Source organism: Macaca thibetana, chromosome 17 (assembly GCF_024542745.1).
Source record: "Macaca thibetana thibetana isolate TM-01 chromosome 17, ASM2454274v1, whole genome shotgun sequence".
Taxonomy (NCBI): domain Eukaryota; kingdom Metazoa; phylum Chordata; class Mammalia; order Primates; family Cercopithecidae; genus Macaca; species Macaca thibetana.
The window spans coordinates 70,263,087-70,286,647 of NC_065594.1; the positions used below are offsets into that span (position 1 = coordinate 70,263,087).

Below are 23,561 nucleotides of genomic sequence, written 5' to 3' on the forward strand. Positions count from 1 at the left end.
GCATCTTTTACTTAGATTGCTTGTATTGAAATACACGTGTCTATTTTTTTTTTTTTTTTTTTTCTGAGACAGAGTCTAGCTCTGTTACCCAGGCTGGAGTGCAATGGCACGATCTCGGCTCACTGCAACCTCTGCTCCTGAGTTCAAGCAATTCTTCTGCCTCAGCCTCCCGAGTAGCTAGGATTACAGGCGTGCACCACCACACACAGCTAATTTTTGTATTTTTAGCAGAGACAGGGTTTTGCCATGTTGGTCAGGCTGGTCTTGAACTCCTGACCTCAGGTGATCCACCCGCTTCGGCCTCCCAAAGTGCTGGGATTATAGGTGTGAGCCACCGTGCCTGGCCTGAAATGCATGTGTCTTTTCTATGTGGATCAGCCATATGACCCTGAAGCTTCCCTTGGCCATGTTTCCTGCTGGATGAACAAAATTATCACAGAGGAAGAATAAATGGCATCAGTGGCCACGGGGAAGCATGAATAAATGATCATAGCAAGTATGAAGGCGGATGGTGTCTGTGTTGCTGTTCAAACTCCACGTTTCACCACGGAGAAACTGTGAGTTTCCCTGAATCGTAAGTTCTCATGAAAGCTACCCTGGTATATATTCATTAAATTCAAATTGGGCCTCTGTTACTTGAAACCAAGAGTGCTCTCACTCATAGAACTCAAACTAAATATTATATAAATCGTCTATAAATGACCAGGAAACCTACACAGCAAGCAGTCTCAATGTTCACCTTTTAAAAATTTCTTGCATTTATTTCTTTTGCCAGATGTTCAAAACCTTCTCCTTCAATAAGAATTAAATTCCTCAATCTCCTTCTCTTTTATACTTGAGTTGTTTTCTTCCCTGGAAAATCTTCCTGTATCATTAAACTGTCTTTTACCTGTCCTTTTTTCCTTCTGCTTCTAGGGAAGATTCCAGTGTTCTAGTGAAGACTGTTTGCAGACTAATCGCATTGCCGTTATCCATTAGAATTAATGACTTCTACTGCCTCTGGGGCCGTTAGTCTCATTCATTCCCTCTATTTCACCCATTCTGAAGCTTTCTCATTCCACTCGCATTTCCTTTCTGTCCCAGAATATCCTCAGATCTTTTGTACGCCTTGCATCAATTCTTTAAAGCCACATCTGTCTCTCTTCTCTTTATTGCAGTCACTTCATTCAAATTATCTTCTCTCACTACTTATTTTCTCAATGCATATTCCTCTCTGTATCAATTAGAGTCCAGTCAGGCAACCGTATCTATCAAGTTGTTGGAAGGACAGAATTTGATATAAAAAAAATCTTACCCCAATGTATGAAAGTGTTACTAAAGGGTAAACAAAAAACTTATGTAGCATGGAAATAATTGCTGTGGGAAGCAACTGTCATTCCTAGGACTGAAGGAAGGTTCTGGAATTATTAAACCTTAGAAACTTAAGAAGTTACTTAGATCTCTGCAGAGACTAAAGTAAGAGTCCTGAGGAAGGATCGCCAGTTCAGCTGGTTCTGGTGTAGCTGAGTTTGGGAGGGGCCCTGAGGAAGGCAGCACTGCTTAGATAGCCCCTGAGAGGCAGTTGCCGTGAAGCTGGTAGGGCACATTTGGGAAAAACTGGTAAATGGATTCAGTTGTTGACACAAAACCTGCTGGAGGTGTGAGAAGGCCCTATTGGAGTGAGGTTCACAGGAATTACAAGCCCAGGAGAAGGCCCAAGTGAGCAGACAGACGGAAGCAAGCTCCCTTTCCTCTTCCAGACACACAGCCTCCTTTCAAGGCCTCGCATGGGCAAATCTGTGGTGTTCAGGATCCCAGTTCCACCATCACAAAGCCAATCTAGAAGGGCGAGTTGGGTCCTGAAAGACAATAGCTTCAATCTATTGCATTTTGGCTTTGGTGCTTATACTTCTGTAGCAATACCTTTTTAATTACACTTATTAAGAGACAGCATAAACTCACATTGTCTAAAACCAGTGACATCTTACCTGAACTTTTTTCTTATGTGATTACTGATATTGAATGAGGCCATAATTGTCCTCTCTGATACTTGACTCTTGACTTTTCTGGTATATACCTAGGTATTAGCTCTCTAGGTTCATAATTGATTTACCATTGTCTTTTACAACTTTAATTTATAATATATACTTATCCTTTCAACAAATATTAATATTAACAAACATTAATTTAAAGTCTGTCATGGACTAGCCACTGTGCTATTTGACAAATAGAAAATGATCAAGATTAATATAGTTCTTTCCTTGTGGGTTTTATCTGAAAAAAATATATATCAATCATTTTTCAGTGACATGTTCAATGAGGACTGAAAAGCTGAAGTACAGTGCCAGTTGAGAAATAGTAGATACACACATATAAATATGTATATCTGCATAGACATGTTTCTACATGTGTCTATACATACATATATAAATATGTGTATATTTACAAATAGATGTTTATTTACATATATTACAGGGCAACCTCTGTGAATATGCATAGGAGCAGGTTGTAACAAAATTATCTGGCTTACATTTGAGGAATAGGCAGGGCTTTCCTGAAACAATTTTATTTTTAACTTGAAGAGTTAACTCAGTAAAATAGTATATGGAATTAGGAAGTTTCCAAGAAAATGGGAGAAACACTGAGAAGCACATTAAGTAGGAAGGAACTTACTTTGAGGAATAGAAAGAAAGTTAAGAGAGGTGATAAATGTATACAAGTAATAACTTCCACAAAATTATTTTATTATCTCTCTGTTGTCTCCATAGTATAATATGGAAGAGTATATTGTTCTTTCTATAGCATACCACACACACATTTACAGATGTATATACATGCACATATATATATAAACATGTGTACATACATATATACGGTGGGGGATTGCTTTCAGAACCCCCTCAGATACAAGAATCCATAGATGCTCAGGTCCCTTATGTGAAATGATATTACATTTTATATAATCTGTACACATCTTCCCATAAACTTCAAATCACCTATAGGTTACTGTTAATACCTAATGCAATTTAAATGCTATATGAATAGTTGTTATACTATATTGCTTAGGAAATAACTATGACAAAGAAAAAACCTGTACATGTTCAGTACAGACACAACTATCCATTTTTATTTTTTTAATATTATTAATAAATTGTTGAATCCATAAATATAGAACCCAGGGACATCAAGGGCTGACTATACACACACACAGACACACACACACATACACATGCACACAAATAGAAATATGTCTAGACATGTATTCATATACACATATATGTCTAGTTTTAGTCATCAGGTACTTAAGAAATGTGTTCTATTTTGGTAATGTAACATCTTATTCTTGATTGGGGAGGAAAATGATTAACTTACTTAAATTTACCAATATTCAGACTAAAGTTTCACTATCTGTCAATTTTCTGTATACATTCTGATTTTTTAGGAGCTTGTGTCAGTGATTTTTGTTGTTGTTTTCAATTTTATACCTTCCCTTGATGTATTTTATTCCCTACTTTGATCATCCTTGATTTTCTGTTACAACATTTCAAGAAGACACAAACACCTATTGTATCTGGTCAACTAATTAAAGATACACAATTAATTTTGGTAACCTCTGTGTTTATTCCTGATCGTACATTTATTTTAGCATTTTCAGGTTTCTATGTTCCCCTGATTTAGAAATAATCTTATAAGTATTTTTTCCTGTGAGGGAAAATAGCAAATACATTTCTTGGCATACAGTAAAGACTTTAACCTTGCCCAGAGTGTGGTCTGACCTTTGCCCTCAGATCTTGGGAAGTGATCGCTAAGCTCTGGAAATGTTCTGCCTGGTAAGAGTGTCTTTGTTCTTGGGCCATGCCATATAATCTAGGGCTTTGAGTGGCCAGGTATCAGCTTAGTACCTTCAGAGGATCTGGGGACTCGGGTGGATCATTTGGGCAGGGGATCATGTCTCTGTGACAGAGCTCCATAAAGACCCTGGACACCAAGGCTTGAGAGGGTGTCTTTGGTTGACAATGCTCTATGAATGTTCTTTGCTAGGAGAAGTTTATAATGTCCATGACTATGAAAAAAAGCAAACCTGGATGTTCCATTTTTGAAATTATCTTGGATTCTGCCCCATGTACCTTGTCTTTGGCTGATTTTGATCTGTCTACTTCCATTGTAACAAACTGTAACTGTGAATATAACAGCTTTTAGTGAATTCTGTGAGTCTTTCTAGAAAATTACCAAAACTGAGGTGGAGTGGGACCTTCCTGAACTTGCCAGGATGTCAGAAAAGGAACCATCTTGGTGATTGCTTCTTAACTCACTCTCAGTAGGTTAAAAAAAAATGCAAATACTTTTTTTTTTTTTTTTTTTTTTTTTTGGAGACGGAGTCTGCTCTGTCACCCAGGCTGGAGTGCAGTGGCCGGATCTCAGCTCACTGCAAGCTCCACCTCCCGGGTTTACGCCATTCTCCTGCCTCAGCCTCCCGAGTAGCTGGGACTACAGGCGCCCGCCACCTCGCCCGGCTAGTTTTTTGTATTTTTTTTAGTAGAGACGGGGTTTCACCGTGTTAGCCAGGATGGTCTCGATCTCCTGACCTCGTGATCCGACCGTCTCGGCCTCCCAAAGTGCTGGGATTACAGGCTTGAGCCACCGCGCCCGGCCTGCAAATACTTTTAAACACAGAAAAAAATCATTGAAGGTAGTCATATTTTAGAGTGTCAATATTTTACTCTTGATAATTACAAAGGAATTAAGGAGGATGTTATGTACATCTTATTAATGTAATTTCAAATATTATTTTTCTTTATGAATTATTGAAGTGTAACTCTAAAAGATGATTACTATTGATACACCCTCCAAAACTTTTCCAGACAGTTCATATTTCTAATATTGCTAATCAAAGGTACAAAATCAAAGATGAAATAAATGAGAATATTAGGCATTGCACCAAAAGTCATGACGTGTGAATGTTAGACCTAACTCTTCTACACACGAACTCACAAGGCCTTCAGCATATCACTTACGCTTTTTTCACTCTTCTAATTTTTGAGGAGAGAGTGGGTATTCAACAATGTAAGGAATGATAAACTATTTTCTTCAGGGACATTTTTATTCAGCGCCTTTATTCTATAAGTGTGTCTTTTTAAATCATATCAAATTATGTAGAAAAACATTAAGTAGAAACAATTGATTATTATTAAATTGTGGAAAGAAATTGGTAGTTGCCTATATAAAACATTAAATAACTCAAAATTACCTAAGAATGCTTAATTTGTTCTTCATGTAGAAATATCCATTGCATATTAAGAATTTCTGTTTCTGAAGCCAGGCACAGCAGCTCACGGCTGTCATCCCAGCACTTTGGAAGGCAAAGGCAGGTAGGCACTTGAGGTTAGGAGTTGGAGAACAGCCTGCCCAAGATAGCGAAACCCCATCTCTACCAAAAAGTATAAAAAATAACCTGTAATCCCAACTACTCAGGAAGCTGAGGCAGGAGAATCACTTGAACCCACAAAGCGGATGCTGCAGGGAGCGGAGATCGCACCACTACACTTCAGCTTGGGCGACAGAGTAAGTGACACTCAATCTCAAAAAAAAAAAAAAAAAAAAAAAAAAAAAAAAAAACTCTTTTTTCTGAGTCAAAAAATCCTATCTTCAAGCACTTTTACAAAATTTCACCCAGATTATATAGCCTGTTTGTAGGTATTAATTTACTACTACAGTCTTCCCTTGATGTTTTCTTCATTACTAATTGGAAATTTTTTAAATTTTTTTCTAGTAACAGGACAGATCTCAATTCTATTACAAGATAGTATAGACTGCTCCTCTCTCAGACTTTAGAAATCAATGACTCTTCTTTATTAGTCCTGCTCATCAGATTAGAGAGAAATTAGATAATCCAATTTACAATGGCTACTGAATATTAGTGCTATGAATAGGGATTGCTTTTAAACAAAATTCCTTATTCTGCTCATTAGCAAAGCCACATCCTGAGGCTAACTACAGCATTCCGTAGTTGAACCCAATCATGATCTTGTCAAAACTCTGAAGGAGCGTAAGAATGGCCAATTCTAACTATTGGTTTCCCTATTAATCTATTACATGCATTATAACGACCATGTATTCGCACTTAGGTTTCAATGCATAAGTCTCCTTTACATATCCCAGTCTGCAGAATGTGGTGTTCTGAATCTGAATTTCGGTTCCAGTAGCATGTAAAGCTCCATAGTCTTTTTACAGGACTGGCTTCCTATATTGTTTGTTTTCTAGTTCATCCTCTGGAAATTGAAGTTCATTCCCTAAATACTAACTTGCAACAAAGACAGCTTTCCTGCATTGATATTACATATTTTTATGTTCTGCTTTCCTAATGGAACACCATTATTTTGTTTCAGGTTCCTTAATATTGAACATTTTCATGTATTATAACTACAAAACTTTGGGTTCTCTGTTGTAATTTGCTTACCAAACATAACTTAGCTTTGCCACCTGAAATCTAAATAGTTTCACTAGAAATTTCCCTGTTTCATTTGGCAGGTTATCTCAATACCTGTTAGGACACTGTTAACCACCTATCCCTTATATAGATTAACTGTCATATATAACTGATACATACTGAGTTATGGCTACACTTCATTAAATGTGCTAGTTAGTCTGTAAGTCACAATAATAAAATTTAATTTAATACTTTTTTCACTACTCAATAAAGTCTATGACTATATTATAATAATTTTTTGGGAACTTTCGTTACTTTGATTTCATTTTCTGCAGTGCTGATCAGTTTGAAATCTCAATTCTCCTAGAAATAACTGAAAATTCAATTCAAGGCATTGAATTTAACTAGATCAAAACCAACAGAAGTTCTAATACTTATACTGAAACAGGAAAAAAATGAATCAGAAAAGGTATCATTCTTATATAAAGAGATATGAATCTCTGCAGCATCAAAGAAAAGTTAGATGCTGAATTAGTTTGACTAAGGTAACAGGAGAAAGTCTGAATAGGAAGATACCATTAGAAAAGAGAGATAAGCTGCTATCCTTCTTCACTGGCAAACATGTTTCAACAAGGTTGATGCTGAATACAGTGCAAACAAACAAAATGCTCTCCATCAGAGGCAGATTCTTCCTCATTCTTAATGAAAAAGTCCCTGAGTATATGTTTGAAAGCCAAATGTCTGAATATGTAAAAGTGAGATGACAGAGAGTTTCCTTTCCAGAAAGCCAATAAATAATTCTAAAAATTAGTGCTTTATTTGTCTTTCCTTGCCTTAAGCAAATTAAGCTGGCAGAGGATAAAATGTATGAGAAATCAGATATCATGGAACCAGTGGCAGTTCTCCATCTTTAAATCTTCATAATGGTTTATACATCTAGAATAAAATTCTGTCCAGAATTGGTTCCTTCCAGTGGGTTCTTGGTTTCGCTGACTTCAAGAATAAAGTCGCAGACCCTCACGATGAGTGTGACAATTCTTAAAGATGGTGTGTCCAGAGTTTGTTCCTTCAAATGTTCAGATGTATCCGGAGTTTCTTCCTTCCGGTGGGTTCATGGTCTGGCTGACTTCAGGAGTGAAGCCGCAGACCTTCACAGTGCATATTACAGCTCTTAAAGGTGGTGTGTCCAGAGTTGTTTCTTCCTCCTGGTGGGTTTGTGGTCTTGTTGACTTCAGGAATAAAACCACATACCCTCGGGGTGAGTGTTACAGCTCATAAAGGTAGTGCAGACCCAAGGAGTGGGCAGCAGCAAGATTTATTGTGAAGAGTAAAAGAACAAAGCTTCCACATCGTGGAAGGGGACCCGAGCAGGTTGCTGCAGCTGGCTCGGGGTGGCCAGCTTTTATTCTCTTTTTTGACCCTTCACACATCCTGCTGATTGGTCCATTTTACAGAGCACTGATTGGTGCATTTACAATGCTTTAGCTAGACACAGAGCACTGATTGGTGTGTTTTTACAGAGTGCTGATTGGTGCATCTACAATCCTCTAGCTAGACAGAAAAGTTCTCCAAGTCCGCACTTGACCCAGGAAGTCCAGCTGGCTTTACCTCTCAAAACTGGGAAAGGTACATTTCTTCCCCTATTGAACCAGATTTTGCTTGCTGTCATCCTGTACTCATCTGACCAGAACTACAGAGAGAAGATTCCTGTGTTCTTGTTAACCCACAACTCCTGAGATAGTGGGAAGAGATGATACAACCTGTAAGAACCAGATGATGCAGGATAACTAGTGGTAGGAGATTCATAGAAACGAGAGCTCTATAAGCATGACGAAAGGAAAGGGCAGGTAGGATTGAAGTCCAATTTCAGGTAAGACTGAGAGTCAGCTTGTCAAGACTTATCTTCCTTAAATATCATTTTCTAAACCAAGCTTGTCCAACACATGGCCTCTGGGCCACATGGAGCCCAGGATGGCTTTGAATGTGTCCCAACACAAATTTGTAAACTTTCTTAAAACATAAGATTTTTTGTTTGTTTGTTTGTTTTGGTTTTTTTTTTTTTTTTTTAGCTTATCAGCTATCATTAGTTTTATTGTATTTTGTGTGGGGGCCAAAACACTTCTTCTTCTTCTAGTGTGGCCCAGGGAAGTCAAAAGATTGGACATTCCTAGACCTTCCTTGTATCTCAGTAGCGGCCATTTGCTCTACTCCAAATGACTAGACAATGGAACTACCACAAAAGAGCTCCAAATTATATTTTGACATCTGAGGCATGAAAGACCAAATTGGACATAAAATAACATATAATGGCGATCAATAAAAAATCAGATACAACTGTGAAGCTGAGTTGAGTGAATCACAGTTAAAAACATTAAAATTAAATATCAGGAAATGAGATTCAGAGGACATGCCATGTGCATTTTAGAAATAAAAACAAACAAAAATATAATCATGACATAGCTGGTCAGAAAATAAATAACAAACTGAATAAATACATAAACTGAAAATAAATAACAAACTGAAAAATTGAGTACTGAATAAAGGTAGGAAGAGGGGGTTATAAACAAAAGTCAGCAAGGCAATAGAGTAAAGCCATTTTGTCATATAAGTATTAAGAGTAAGTAGGATTTTCACTATCCTATGAGAATACAGTTTTCTTTAAAATAGAGGGGAAAATGAAAGTTGACTTTTATGTGTTTTCATGATGCTTAATGTCTAAATAAGTTTTTTTGAATGGTTTCCTCCATGGGGATCATGATTAGAATGGGAAAACTCAAGTTTGGAGCTGCTACACTATATATTGTAATAATTTAAACCAGAGAAAGAACAAATTGTTAGTTTAATTCTCTCTTTGTATTAATGACATAGTAACATCAAATGTACCTAGAAGCTATACCATGAAGTGCAGCTCTGGGTTATGAAATAAAACCAAGATAAGACTGCAAAAACCAAGACACAAATGTAATAAAACAGGAGGAAAAAGTGAAAAAGGACGAACTCTGAACAGAGTAAATGATGGCCAGAATGTCAGCTTTAATACCATTCATGTTAAACTCTATGAAAAGTTTTTGTATTTGTAGAGGGCTAGATGCAATTTCAAAACACTTATTTAAACCCTATTACAGGTGAGTCACTGCAAACTAAGAGGGAAATAAAGGTTATTGGAGGCTACTTAGACAAAAATGAAAAAATGTAGGAACAAAAGAAGATTAATAGTGAAAACAGAAAATCAGAAAGTAGACCAAGAGTTCTACTATTGAAAAATGAATATACCAACAGTTACTTTCTGTCTCATAATCCCTCACTTATTAGATGCATACATGTGTACATATTTGTTAGCATACTTAGCTCTTTCTATATATTTATGCTAACTTTTTGAACTTTGCATTCAAAATAATAAATGGTTATACCCCCACACCCAGATCTTGGGTTCTAATCGCATTTTCAAATAACAGGAATCTAGAGTCAATGGGGAAAAAATATGGGTGATTTTAGAGCTAAGACAAAGAAGCACGCAAGATGATCCCTGCAGCATCCTGGAGTGCCAGAAAGGAAGAAAATGTTCAAAAAACAAACTCTAGGGGCATGTATAAGTGACAAAAGTGTCAGTCTGAAGCAACTCCCAATGACTGAAACCTGGAACAATTTGAGAAACAAAATAAAGTGGTATGAAATTATGATCCAATGAATAAAATAAACATTCATGAGTCTATGAATATATAAGTAAATTCTAAAATAAATAGGGCAGAATAGAAAAATTTCCCATGCAGAAGGATTCTACTCCATTGAAGTAGAGCATTTTTCTTGCATCCTCAAGCGTGACTGTACATAGTGACTTCCTATTAAGGAGTACACTATATAAAAGGAGATGAGGAGAGAGAGTAACCTTATGGTGGAGAAACTTGACAAACGCTTTCGAAGGAGGGAGTCAAAGTTAACATCAACAGTGATAAAGCATGTTGATAGCATCTACCCTAATATAATGTCCGGAGAAGGGCAATTTACCTCTGTAGACTTCCTCCTGAAAAAAAACACCATCACCACTATCTAACCATGAGAAAAAACATCAAACAATTCCCAGTCGAAGACATTGTACAATATACTTTACCAGAACTCCTGAAAATTGTCAAGGTCATCAACACTAAGAAAAATTTCAGAAACTATCTCCACAAAGAGGAATCTAAGGAGACGTGTAAATGTAATGTAGTAACCTAGATGGGATTTTAGAACAGAGGAAGAAATGAGGAGAAAAGTGGGAAAATCTAATGTATTGACTTTAATAAAAATATATAAATATTAGTTCATTAATTGTGAGACACGAACCACAAGAATGTTAACAATAGCGGAACCTTGGTGTGGCAAATGTAGGAACTCAAAAATTATTGCAATGCTTTTGTAAAACCAAAACTGTTCTCTAAAAGTTTCCTAAATGTTTAAATGTTACATAAAATACAAGAAAAAAATGGTTCAAATTAATGAAATAAATTCTTATATTTCATTAGATAAAGAACAAAGGCCACATTCTGCAAATGTCTGTGGTGCTTATTATCATATAATACACACAATGTGAGTTAAAGAGATGTCTTGAAGAAAGTAATACCAGAATTAGAATATCAGCTACTAGGTAAGGCTTTTGGCTCATAAACAACAGAACATCGATTCAAGATACTTCAAGAAAAATGTCGAATGAATTGAATGGAATAGTCAAACCACAGCAAGAACAAGAATGGACTGGCCTTAGGAATTTTTATAATCAGTGATTTGAATAGCATCTACACTTAATCTCTCACTTCTGTTGTTTTCAAGATGCAAACCTTACAATTTTAGTTAATCATTTTCTTTGACTGCTGGTATTTATGCACAAGCAACAGAGTTCCAGGAAAAAACAAAACAAAACAGAAGAACGTTTATTCACAGGGCTGATTTGCCTAAAAGTTGAAAGCTTTTAGGCAAGAACTCTGATTGGCAAGTCTTGGGTATTAAGTCCAGCAGAGCCACTCACTGTGTCCAGAGTGGTGGACCTGTGTCTACACATCAGTCTGTCACTGCAGCCGGGGAAGCAAAGTCATGAAAGGGCAAGCAGTTCTATTCAGACAACATGATAATAGTGGAGGGAGAAGGACAGAGAGGGACAGTTTTCCTAAGGAAGCTGGTGGCCGTACAGATAAATGGCTATAACAGAGGCAAAAATGTTTAACCAGAGAGCCAAAATAAGTAACATTTATACTAAGAATTTTGTATAATTTACTATATGTATCATTTTCCCCCAAATGCCAGAAAGTTGAGGGTAAAATTTGAAAATTACACTTGGCTTTCCTATAGGTTTTATATTTATGCTTCCCATTCAAAATGTTACCTGGTTGGTAATGCTTATTAACTAGAATCTCCCTGGTCTTTATACTTTCCAATCTGTCTCTCAGACTTTTTAAACCTGATTTTGTAAGTATTTATGTTATTTTTTCATAAGCCATTTCAGTTCATTTTTAGAATTAGTAAATCTATGTTTAGATTCTCCAAGAAGCGGATACCAACACACCGTATGATTGGCAAGGGACCTGTGAAGGAAAATGCCTATTAAAGAAAGATGGTTGGAAACAGGAATTTGCAGAAAGAGCCTTCAGACTACAAGGCAAGACTGGCCTGTTATAACACAGGGCAAGCAAGGAGGATTGCTTAGATGGTCTCACCACAGTTTTAAGAAAGTTCCTGTCCAGGCAGTGGGGAGTGCATAGCCAGTGTTGCCTGTTAGCATAGATGAGCTCTAGGTACAGGACAGCACTAACACTGCAAACACACCCAGTCACTGGGTGGGAATAATCTGGGGAATGGGACCTCAGCAGAAATGGGGTCCTTGATTCCCAGGGGCAGCAGCTGGAGCTGTCAGTCAACCATGCTCCATCCCCCATGAGATCTGAGTAGCACATTTTTATAGCTGTCTCCAGGAGGGACAAGAATTATAAACAAGTAATATATAGACTCCAAATTTAATAATAATATCACTAAATGTCATCAAGCAAAGGGCAAAGGTAAATGTCAATGCATCCTTGCCTCAGAGGGCCAAGTAGGAATCCTACAGAGGGATGAGCAGACGCAGAAGATGCTGCTTTCATAGTACAGAGCTGAGACCTCAGTGGGGCTAGGCTCCAGCCTAGTCAACAGGTGGCAAAAGATCTAAGTCCGTGTTCCAGCTATTCAAGTGGGTTTCTAGTACCTGGGAACCTCAAAGAAAGCAAAAGTGAAGAGTGGCCCTCCCTGCTCTGGTTTGGAGAAGTCTCCTCTCACCCTGGAGGTAGCACTAGACAGCCAGTCACAGAGTACCTGGGCTGTTCACCTGGCCACCCTCGTTTTGTTTCTCATGTGTGATCCTTTGCAATACTTAAACCATGGGATTACAACAAACAGAAGAAAGCATAATACTCTCACAACAGCCAATGTCAATCCAGAGCTTGATAGAAAGTGAGCCTCTGAGAGCTTCTGAATGGTCTCTGAGGACAGAGCATAGATGATATAATGAAGTACTGTCGGGCTCATGTTCGTAGTTGATAATGCCCTCCCAGGGAACAGACCATCCATTTTCAACATCCCATTATCAAGCAGCAGGTTAGGTGATTTTTAAATGTGAGCTTCTTAATAGTCAGATTATGATATGCCTACAGGTTTGAGGAGTGGGAGGCAGGAGGCAGGAGGCAGGAATGAATGATTAGACTAGTGCCAGTGAGAAGGACAAAGCTCCAATTCTTCTGTTCAGCGCTGGAGTCTACACAACAAAGAATGATAGCAGCAGGCAGTGTGCGCTTTGCAGGCATGTGTTGACATCCTAATAAAAAGTAAAATTCTGATTTTCATTCTAGGTCTGCAAATCATCGTTTTATGGCCCTGTGTTTTTCAAAAAGGAGGGAAAATGCAGGAGATGAGTGGTGGGGGTGGTTTATTTCTTTCGGTACCCGAAGACAGGATGATACATCAGAGCCATTTCGGAAGAAGCAGAGAAATATACAGTAGAGACAGCAGGTGGTATCACATGTGTCAAATTAACTTCGTCCAAATAAATATTTTCTCTACAATCCCCAGCTGTGTGGAAAAGTAGAAACCTATGAAAGTCTCCCCATGATGACATTTAAAAGAAAGATACTATTGGTGGTGCCTTGAGATAAAGCAATATGTTTATGGTTGAGTGTTAGGGAAATTTTCCTTTGTCTGTTTCTCCTTTATTTCTGCCACAGCATATGTTGGGATTATATTTTTACTCTTTATGATTAAAATCCAATGGTGGTAGTTCCAGTATCATCAGGATCAGTAATGGATAATTGCCTCCCTCCTCTGCCTTCCTTGTTGCTGTCTTAGAAGAGAACAAGGGCAGAGATGTCTTCAGAAAATAAAGTGATAAGATGAATTGCTAAACTGGGAGGGACATTAAAGCTTATATACACAAGCACCCTGTGTAATATCCTCAGAAGAGCTTTGTAGATTGTCCACAGTGACAGTTATTGGGAGCCAGGGTTCAATCAGTATCTACATATTTCTTGGTTAGTGGGCTTCAGTCCTCTACCAAATGCAGGTGTCTTGACTTTTTCTGTTAATTTTTTATTTCCTTATTAATCTTTCCAGTAACTGCCTCTCTCCCTGAGTACTCTGACTTCTTGCAGTAGCCCAACCAACTTCCCTAGGGAGGCCTAGCTTAAAAGACAGCTACTAAGGAAAACTTTCCCTACTAAGTGTTAGTTTCTGAAAAATTACCTTAGGTACCTGTGCACATCTAAATGAAATTACCTCAATGATCTGGCACTTGTAATTTACATAAAACAATAGTCTTGGGTGTCTAGAAATAAAATGACAGTAGATGAGGACAGTTGTTGGAGTCTGAGAGAGAAATATTTAGAAATGTGTGTATATGGTAGGTGTAAAGCAAATTCAGTGATGCTTTTCCAAGATACTTATCCAGTCATACAAAACAGGTTGTTGTCTATTTGATCTAAGTCTAAAACCATCCATGATTAGGAAATTTTTAAAAATTTGAAGTAGGAATTCAGATTCCCTAAAGTTGGGAAAATCATATTGGTCCAATATCTGGTTTGTGTTTTCTTCTTTAAGTAAGCAACAATGAAATGTGTAAAAAGAGCTGATTTCACACAATTGAGAATCTGGAGAAAATGAGCATTAGTTCTACAAATTAACATAGAATTGTAATCCTGTACAGGCATACTTTCTATTCCAAAAACTCTGTAATATCATATATTGCATTTAAACAATTATTTCCAGGATATCAAGATGACAATTAGATATGTTTCTGAGAGTCCATTTGTTTATGTGGAGGAAAATCAGGCTTTAATCAAACACAGTCTTTGCACATGGGAAACACTTTGCAGATTTGCTAAATTGAATTATATTGAACTAATGAATATTTTGAGTAAAAAGAAGAGTGCCTTGTTAGTGATAAATAAAACAATTTTGGAGGAAGTTTCATTCACCAATACAATCCTCTAGTCCTGTATTATCTACCATTTTCTCCTTTGTGTTAAGAAATGAAAACAGATGCAAACTTTCTGTCATCACAAGGATATCACTGCAACCATCAAGGAGTCCAAATGAATGTATGCCTCAGACTAAATAGGGCTGCATCAGAGAAATACAGTTCAGTAAAGAGTCTCTCTTCCCTAAGCAAAACACACAGGCTATGCACATACAAGGTGAATTGTAAAATTTGGCATATAATCCTAGTTGCATATCCTTTGCTCCTAAACCTTCTACAGAGACTAATGAGGTTGCTGAAAATTATGAACTTGTAATACTTGAAATGTTTTTCTTCCCATCACAAATCTCACTTCTCTTAAAATAATCATAATATTTTGACTATACAGTTTTTTTATTTTTTCTGTGGAAAAAATACCAAATATTTTTATAAGAAAATCAAATGAAAATGTAGTTAAGCTTTTCTTTTAATCTGTTTCCAACTCCCCAAACTCCAGATCTGCCCTTTGTTTTACTCACGTAGATAAAAGAGAAAATTATACTTAAAGGTAATTAAAGGATCTAAATTATACAAGTTCACTACAGTATGACAGCTTTTGAAATTTTAATTGAGGATAGTATGAATTAAATCATGAGAGAAAAAAATGTCTATTCATGGTATTTTTTATTATGCATATATAAAAGAGAAATGTCAGTATAGGTCAATATATTTGCTTTTTAAAATTAAATGACAGAAATAACTCATCCAAGGAACCAGCAGAAAGAGCAGATTTTTCACATTGACACTTATGGCATTTGCAAGTGTGATTGATCATAATGTGATAAAATGGCTTCCTTCTGCCAGTCTCTATGTGAGAAGTACAATCGGAAATGGTGTGAACAGTGTCTCCTCTGCTATTTATGCTTCAGTTCAAAATCAGAGAACAATGGAACAGCATTTTCTATGCAGGAAAATGTATTGAAATGTAAAGGCGCATGTAGTCCCTGAGAATCAGTATTATTAGTTGTCTAATGTCCAGTAGATTGAGTGGCTAAGAGCATGAAGTTTGCAGTAGGATTACATGAGTTCCACCCACAGTCCCATCCTTTTCTGCCTTTCACACCTCAAGCCAGTTACCTACCTATTTAAGGCTAAATTTTATGATGTATACTAAGGAATTAAAAATTGCTTCTTAGAAGGTTTTTGTAGAAATAAGTGATATAACAGACTTAGCACAACACTTGGCAAATAATGCTTTTAACTTGGTCACATAAAATTAGAAGATAGAACATTTATGTGTTTTTATTTAAAAATGTTCATTGTCATGTATGGCTATTGCTTATATAATTTTTCTTGAATGCTTCTATGAATTATGTTTAAGAATATCTATATACAATTGTTCTTTAAAAAGATGATTGTTGTCAATACAGATAACCCTAATTTTTCTCCCAAGAAAAAGTCACACACCTTTGGGAAATCTAGCACAATTTTTCACTCAGAAAGTTGAAAAATATTGTGATTCCAGCAGTAAAATCACTCCTCTTCATTAACAATACTGTCACTAGAGAAAATTATTTACTAACTTTAAGGCCCATTATGTTTCTGAGTTATGCTACTTCCCTATTTAATGTATGAGAAGTAAAAAATTATATAAAAAATTGAAAAACAAGCATAGAAAAACTTTGTACTTTCTAAGTGTTTACTCCTTAATTTGTAAACATGCTGAGGCATACATATCAGTAGTGTACATTAAGGGCAACAGAAAAGAAACAACAACAAACAAATAGCTGATATGGTGTGACCTCAGGTTCATTAAAATTATACATACTGAAGATTCTTTTAATATGAGGTAAACATACACTGTTTGAGGAACAACTTAAAAACATATTAATCATGTCTTTGTTTGTTTTACACAACATCACCTCCTGACAGAGACCTTAACAGGGCAAAGTGTGCCACTGTGACCAGAATGTCATCTTACCCAGATCAGGACTTTGCAGATGCTTTATGATTTTTATTATACTTAGACAGAATTTCCTTACTTTTGGACCAGCGTGTTATACAAAATCACCAGGATATTTGGTCTTCCTAGGTGCTCACTGTATGAAGGCAGATTTCATGTGGATTTAAACATTCATAGCACAGATGTTCCGTGGGTATACATCACACTCCTGGAATACCTAGTGCTGTTTGTTTTGTCTAGCTGTTCAGACATTTATAATCATTTTTATAATTTTCACAAAGGTCACAAGGAACTTTCAGTATTTGCAAATATACAGTTATGGGAGCTCAGCAATATTAAAATGCCATTGACTACATATTAGCAAATGTTCAGATGACTGACTAGGTTATATAAAGAACCTTGAAGGGGTAAAGCATAATATGATTGGAAGTTTGGCTGCATTGGAGTTTAGTCAATTAGAAAACACTTCAATAAAAAGACAAGTAAATTAGATTTCCCCAAATTCAAAGGTAAAAATAAATGTAAGAAAAATGCTATGTCATATGAAAAAATATTTTGCAATGAAATTGCTTTTAGACTATCACAAATATCAAAGTCATACTTAGGTTGTTAAAAGGAATCAATTTCTTCAAGTCCTAAAATATTTATAAGCAATTGTTTTAAAAGTAACCTCGTGAACTACCATAGCATATAGTGAAACATGAACAATTCATCGACGAATGTAAATAATCAATAATTAAGAATCCTTCCTGGAATTTCCTTTAGTGTCTGGAATAATACATTTTCTAAATAATCCATGAGTCTCTACGTTATTTATTTTTTCCACAAATGTTTAAAGCTAATGATATAATTTAAGCTTTTAGAATGCTACAGAGCTCCAAATGTCAATAATCGTATGCTTTTTCACATATATATCCAAAATACACAGGTAATTACTTTGGCATTGCTCAGTAGAAATGGAAGGAAAATGTATACTCTGGAAACAGTTGTCAGTTACCATGCTTCTGAACAACATCCTATTGAAACTATTCAATCCCTTCAATAATATATATTTTTATTTTCCTGCTTATTTTTATGTATGTGTCACATATTTTCTTAAGCATAGACTCTGTATTTTTTGTTTAATATAACCTTGAAAACAAAATAATATGTTACATACAAATTCCTGGACTTAACAATATTTCTTTTTGCTGGAATTTAGACAGTATAATACTCACCATCATTTTCGTTTTTGTGCTAAAGTGAAGCCTAAGAACAGTTATCCTAAAGTTTGCATGCTATAGACATAAAAGGATATGGCTGCTTCTTACCTAGAGCAGAGGATAAACTTGAATGGACCTGGGAGGTTCCATTTGACATAAGAATAAACCTACTGTGAACTCCAATGACTACAGAAAAGCTCTGTCAATCCTTTTCCAGGACTTAGAAGAGAGGGACTAAAGCCAATAGAGCTGCCTGAGCTCATGACAGAGAACGATTCTACCCCAGTGACAAGACTTTAAAAGTTACCTATTTTGTTTCCTCTGAAATTCCAGAAAAACTGAAGAAATCAAGATATTAAAGTGATATTCTAAATGCTATTTCCAGAGTTCACAACATAAAAATAGACAATAAACTTCATTATTGTACTTGCTGCTTTAGAAGATATTTAAATGCTGTCTTTATAGAATGACATACAGTTTCATTCATTTCTTCATCTTGCTTCCCTACTGAATCAATAGTTGACTAGTGTAAGTCTAAAAATTGTCCACTTGAGGCTATTTTAGATATGCCTCATGAATTTCAATGTTGCCCCACTTTTATCACGCTTTTAAAACTGATTTAAGAATTTGTCTTTTCATTTTATATTCTTTTTATAAATTTATATCAGAAGAGTGAAATAAATCACTCAGAAGTACAAAAATACTAATGTACAAAGTTAGAGACACTGCCAAAATATAACAGCAAGCAGCAGCATCATATAATACCTCAAAATATTCTTTCACCAGTTGAGGTATAAAAATCTGAATCTGGCATGCAAAAGAAAATAAGGATGTGAATGTGCAATGCATGACAGTTGTGTGAACGTTGAAAGAAAGAAAGTGAAGGATATTTTACTAGACAATCTCGTCCCATCTCTTGAAGAACTAAAGAAAATCGTATTCACACTTGTAAATGAAGGAAAAACTGTTAAGCAGAATTACTAGATGCAGGAACACGATATATCACCAAAAGGCTCCAAATCATTTAAAACTCACCTTTCTCTATACACTTTTTGTTCTCTATGTTTGTCATGTATGTTTACTGTTTAGAAATTTCTATGGCTTAATATTTAACTCAGAAATATGCCACATCTGTCAATACCCTTGCTATAATTTTTTGCACAAGTGAGCTGCAGTTTGTGGAACTCTATCTAAAAATAAAATACTTTCCTATCTATTACTATGGTTTTACATTTTTCTGATTTTTCGCGGTTCTTTGTAATCTATGAAAATCACTTTCACTTAGGAGGTATCCTAGTATTTTTGCATATAATTTTTCTAGATATAAGGCAAACTTCATGAAAAACATAGAAATCATTTCTGTGTCCTGAGAAAATTTCTGCAACATTGGATTTTACCTTTTATTCTTTTTTGGAATAAAAAGTAAAATTAAGGCTAGAAAACAATAATGTATATTTGATAGACAAAGACCAGCCAGATTGCCAGGAATATAGAATTTCCATGAAGAAATAATGATGCGTGTCGTTAAGAGGGAAGTTGAGGGGCATATTATGGCAAATCTTAATTATAAACCAAATGAATTTAGTTTAATTCAGTAACAAAGGATCACTGGAAATTTGCTGGGCAAAGGTTGTGATTATAGAAGTTGAATATGACACAAATGATTGAGGGTCAAGAGCAGGCAAGTCAGAATTCACTTTTAGTAATACTGAAATGAGATGAAAAGCCTATAAAGTTGACACAATTAAGAATGAATAACATGGAAAAGAGAAAAGAGTTTTTTTGTTTTTTGTTTTTTCGCAGATTGATAATGACTCCAGTGGCATTCACTTAATGTTTGCAATTTGTATTTTTTCTGTGTAAATGAGATTCTGTACTTTCAAAGTCTCCAGGCGAGGATGATGCAATTTGTTCAAGGACCGCAGTTTGGTTAGCATGTCTTCAAAGTAAGGAACTTGTACCATGTGAAAGTATTATGTCTTCCACTTAGGAAAAAAAAAAAAGCATTCATATATATATATATATATATATATATATACACACACACACACACACACACACACATATATATACATACATATATATATGTGTGTGTGTGTGTGTGTGTGTGTGTGTGTGTGTGTATATATATATATATATATATATTTTTTTTTTTTTTTGAGATGGAGTCTTGCTCTGTCACCCAGGCTGGAGTGCAGTGGCGAGATCTCGGTTCACTGCAAGTTCCACCTCCCGGGTTCACACCATTCTCCTGCCTCAGCCTCCCTAGTAGCTGGTACTACAGGCGCCTGCCACTACGCCCAGCTGATTTTTTGTATTTTTAGTAGAGACGAGGTTTCACCGTGTTAGCCAGGATGGTCTCTATCTCCTGACCTCGCTATCCGCCCACCTCGGCCTCCCAAAGTGCTAGATTACAGGTGTGAGCCACCGTGTGCTCGGCCTTTCAAAGCATTTTTAACAAGGTCTCCTGATGATTTGTATGCACATTAAAGAAGAATATTTTCAATAAAGTAATTTTTTCTTGACCAAAAGAAAATTGTTATTAAAAAAGTTCATGTTGTATTAAAAACATGGTAATAGTGATTGATTTCCAAATTAATAATTCACTCCTATTTATTACCTATTATCTATCTATCTGTCTTTATCTCTATCTATCTATCTACCTACTAATCTTTCAGTGTTTTTTCTTCATTGCAATTTTTTTTTCTTTACTGATAATTGAGTTCAAGGTTAGAAAGAGAGGCAATAAAACAATCAGCAATTCATTGTTTTAAACTGGATAGAATGTAGTAATGGAAGTTAAAAGATAAACATCTTAATGACAAAGGTTGAAAAATAAATATGAAATATTTCACAATATTGATATATAATGTCTTCTTATATAAGAAAACCGAAATTGTTTATAATAAAGACAATATCCAAAGGTAGCAATAAAAAAGCAAGTTTCATAGGGATTATATTTGTATGAAGATACTGTGGGTCAAAAACATTTTAAAGTTCAAACTTTGAAATTGTATAACAAGTTTAAAGATATTTGAAGGTGATTACAAATATCGAGGTCATTACACTGAGAAATGTTTTCTAATGATCTGATCTTACACTTTTAAAACTGTATTGTTTTTTAAGTAGAACATTTTCTATTTGCATTTCTCATACAATCAAGGTAATATCTTGCATGATTTATCTTTTCAAGGAGTTGACAGTCTAATTGGGGAGAGAAAAGTAACAAATATGAAATACAAACTCATTAAGAGTTACATATTGATGTATACTCTAGAGGTTTAGTAAAAGTGAATTTAATCATTCCAGCTCCTGACATTTAAGGATTCAGAAGCCTGTTTGTTAGAAATTTGCTTCATCTGTTTTTAGATATGTATTCTTACTAAAAAAAAAAATAAATAAATAAATAAAAATAAAAAATAGAAAACAGAATTTGGAATAAACATGATTTATCATTATTATCATATTTTAATATGAATATATCTACATTATGACATTATGGGCATCAAACTTATCTTATTATCATTGTTCTCAAGTATAACTTCTTTGAAGTCCAAGATGGAAATGTGATTATTTCAAAAAGATAGACATTTTAAAATAATGTACTATAGAACCCTATGCCTCTTTCAAAGATAAATTGGTATTTAAGAATATTCCAATAATAGGGTGATAATAGCCTTAGAAAGTCTTTATATAAAAATAAAAATTTTCTATTTTTTGCATTTTGGAATAACCTAATATAAAATGTGGTGGTTATAGAGCTGTCGTTCTAACTCAGATCTTCAATCATTGTGAAGTTTATTGTTTATAGCAAATAGACAATTACTCTTCAATTAATTTTGAGAATATATATTTTTCCAAAAATATTTAATCCAGGATTTAAATTTATTGGTGAAAATGATCTTATGTATTCGTAAAAGTTATATTGATATTTATGTCATATTCATTTATAATTAGTGAGCACTCACATTAGGTTCCTTTACATGAGGTCAGTACCGAGCACTTAAGTAATGTAATGGTCACGTTAGTTTTACTTTCTTATTTACTTTTTTTCCTGCCATCTTGACAGATCTACGATGGAACTCAGATAAACTTAAATATAAATGAAATTTTCCATGTATTTTTACTGTGGTTTAACTTTCAAATTTTACCTTTTAAAATAAGAAAACATTAACTTTATTTTGTTATCAGTGGTTAAATGAAATTAACCTACATATTTTATCATTTCTAAAAATGTTTTTATGTCTCACGTTTGCCATGGGGGTTCCCTTTTCTCATTTCTAATTTTTCTTTCAGTAAGAGTCTGTGGGTGGTACAACCTTAGTCTTTCTCTGTATAAATATATGATATTATATTGTTAATCATAAAAATGTACCTTAACTGGTATAAAACTTTAGATTAGTAAGATTTCCCTCAATAAAACTGAAGTATCTATTTCTGTGGTGAAAAATCTTTTCAAAATTTTTCCTCTTTAGGGTTTATCTTTCTGCTAAGTAGATTTTAAAATAGCATCTTTATTTTATGCTCTGGAATTTCACAAAATATGTATTTAATATAATAATTCATCCTACCTAGAACACAGAATGCCTTTACTGCTAATCCATGTCCTTTCCTTTTGGAAAAAAAAAAAAAAACATTCATTTTACTTTAAATATTACTTTTGCATATATATCCATTCTTTTTCCTATCTTAATCAAATTCTCTCACAGCTCATTGCATTCTTCAGTCCTGTCTTTTGATGAACTCAGATCAGTCCTGTCTCGGTTGAGAGGCAGTAGCAGAGTGGTTAAAAATACCTAATCTGGAACCAGATTTTATGGCTGCAAGAAGCTCCAGGTCTGCCTTGTAAGGTGTATGAAATACAGAAAATGATAGGATCTAAAACAAGATGCTTTTAAGTGAGTGTGATGCTTTATATGGATAAGTACAAAATGAGTGATAGGTAGTATTACACCATCAACTTTGTTTTTTATCAATAACTTTATTTTTCATTTCATGTGTGTGTGTGTGTGTGTATGTGTGTGTGTGTGTGTGTGTGTGTGTGTGTGTGTGTGTGTGTATATATTTTTTTTTTTTTTTCCTGGGACAGAGTCTTGCTCTGTTGCCAGGCTGGAGTGCAGTGGCGCGATCTCGGCTCACTGCAACCTCCACCTCCAGGGTTCAAGCTATTCCCCTGTCTCAGCCTCCCGAGTAGCTGGGACTACAGGTACGTGCCACCAAGCCCTGCTAATTGTTTTTTTGTATTTTAGTAGCGATGGAGTTTCACCCTGTTGGCCAGGATGATCTGGATCTCCTGACCTCGTGATTCGCCCGCCTTGGCCTCCCAAAGTGCTGGAATTACAGGCATGAGCCACCGCGCCCGGCCCCAATATTTCTTTTTGTAATGGCTGCCTATTTCCATGTTTTCCTTAGTATATTTTGTATTAGTTTACAGATTTTTCTTCTTAAGCCTGGACATACTTCTTATATTATTTTTTTAAATAATTTTTTATGTTGTAAATTCTATATTTGTCAGCTGAATGCTGCAAATATGCTGGGAGC

General features: G+C 35.3%; 1 long non-coding RNA gene across 1 annotated transcript in view; it reads right to left on the bottom strand.

Annotated features, from left to right (window-relative positions):
* Positions 1 to 404: 404 nt before the first annotated feature.
* LOC126940159 (uncharacterized) overlaps positions 405 to 23,561 on the bottom strand; it is a 53,629-nt gene continuing 30,472 nt past the window's right edge. The window contains exon 3 of the long non-coding RNA XR_007720632.1: positions 405 to 1,838. This is a non-coding gene — a long non-coding RNA (uncharacterized LOC126940159). The remainder of the gene's footprint in view (positions 1,839 to 23,561) is intronic.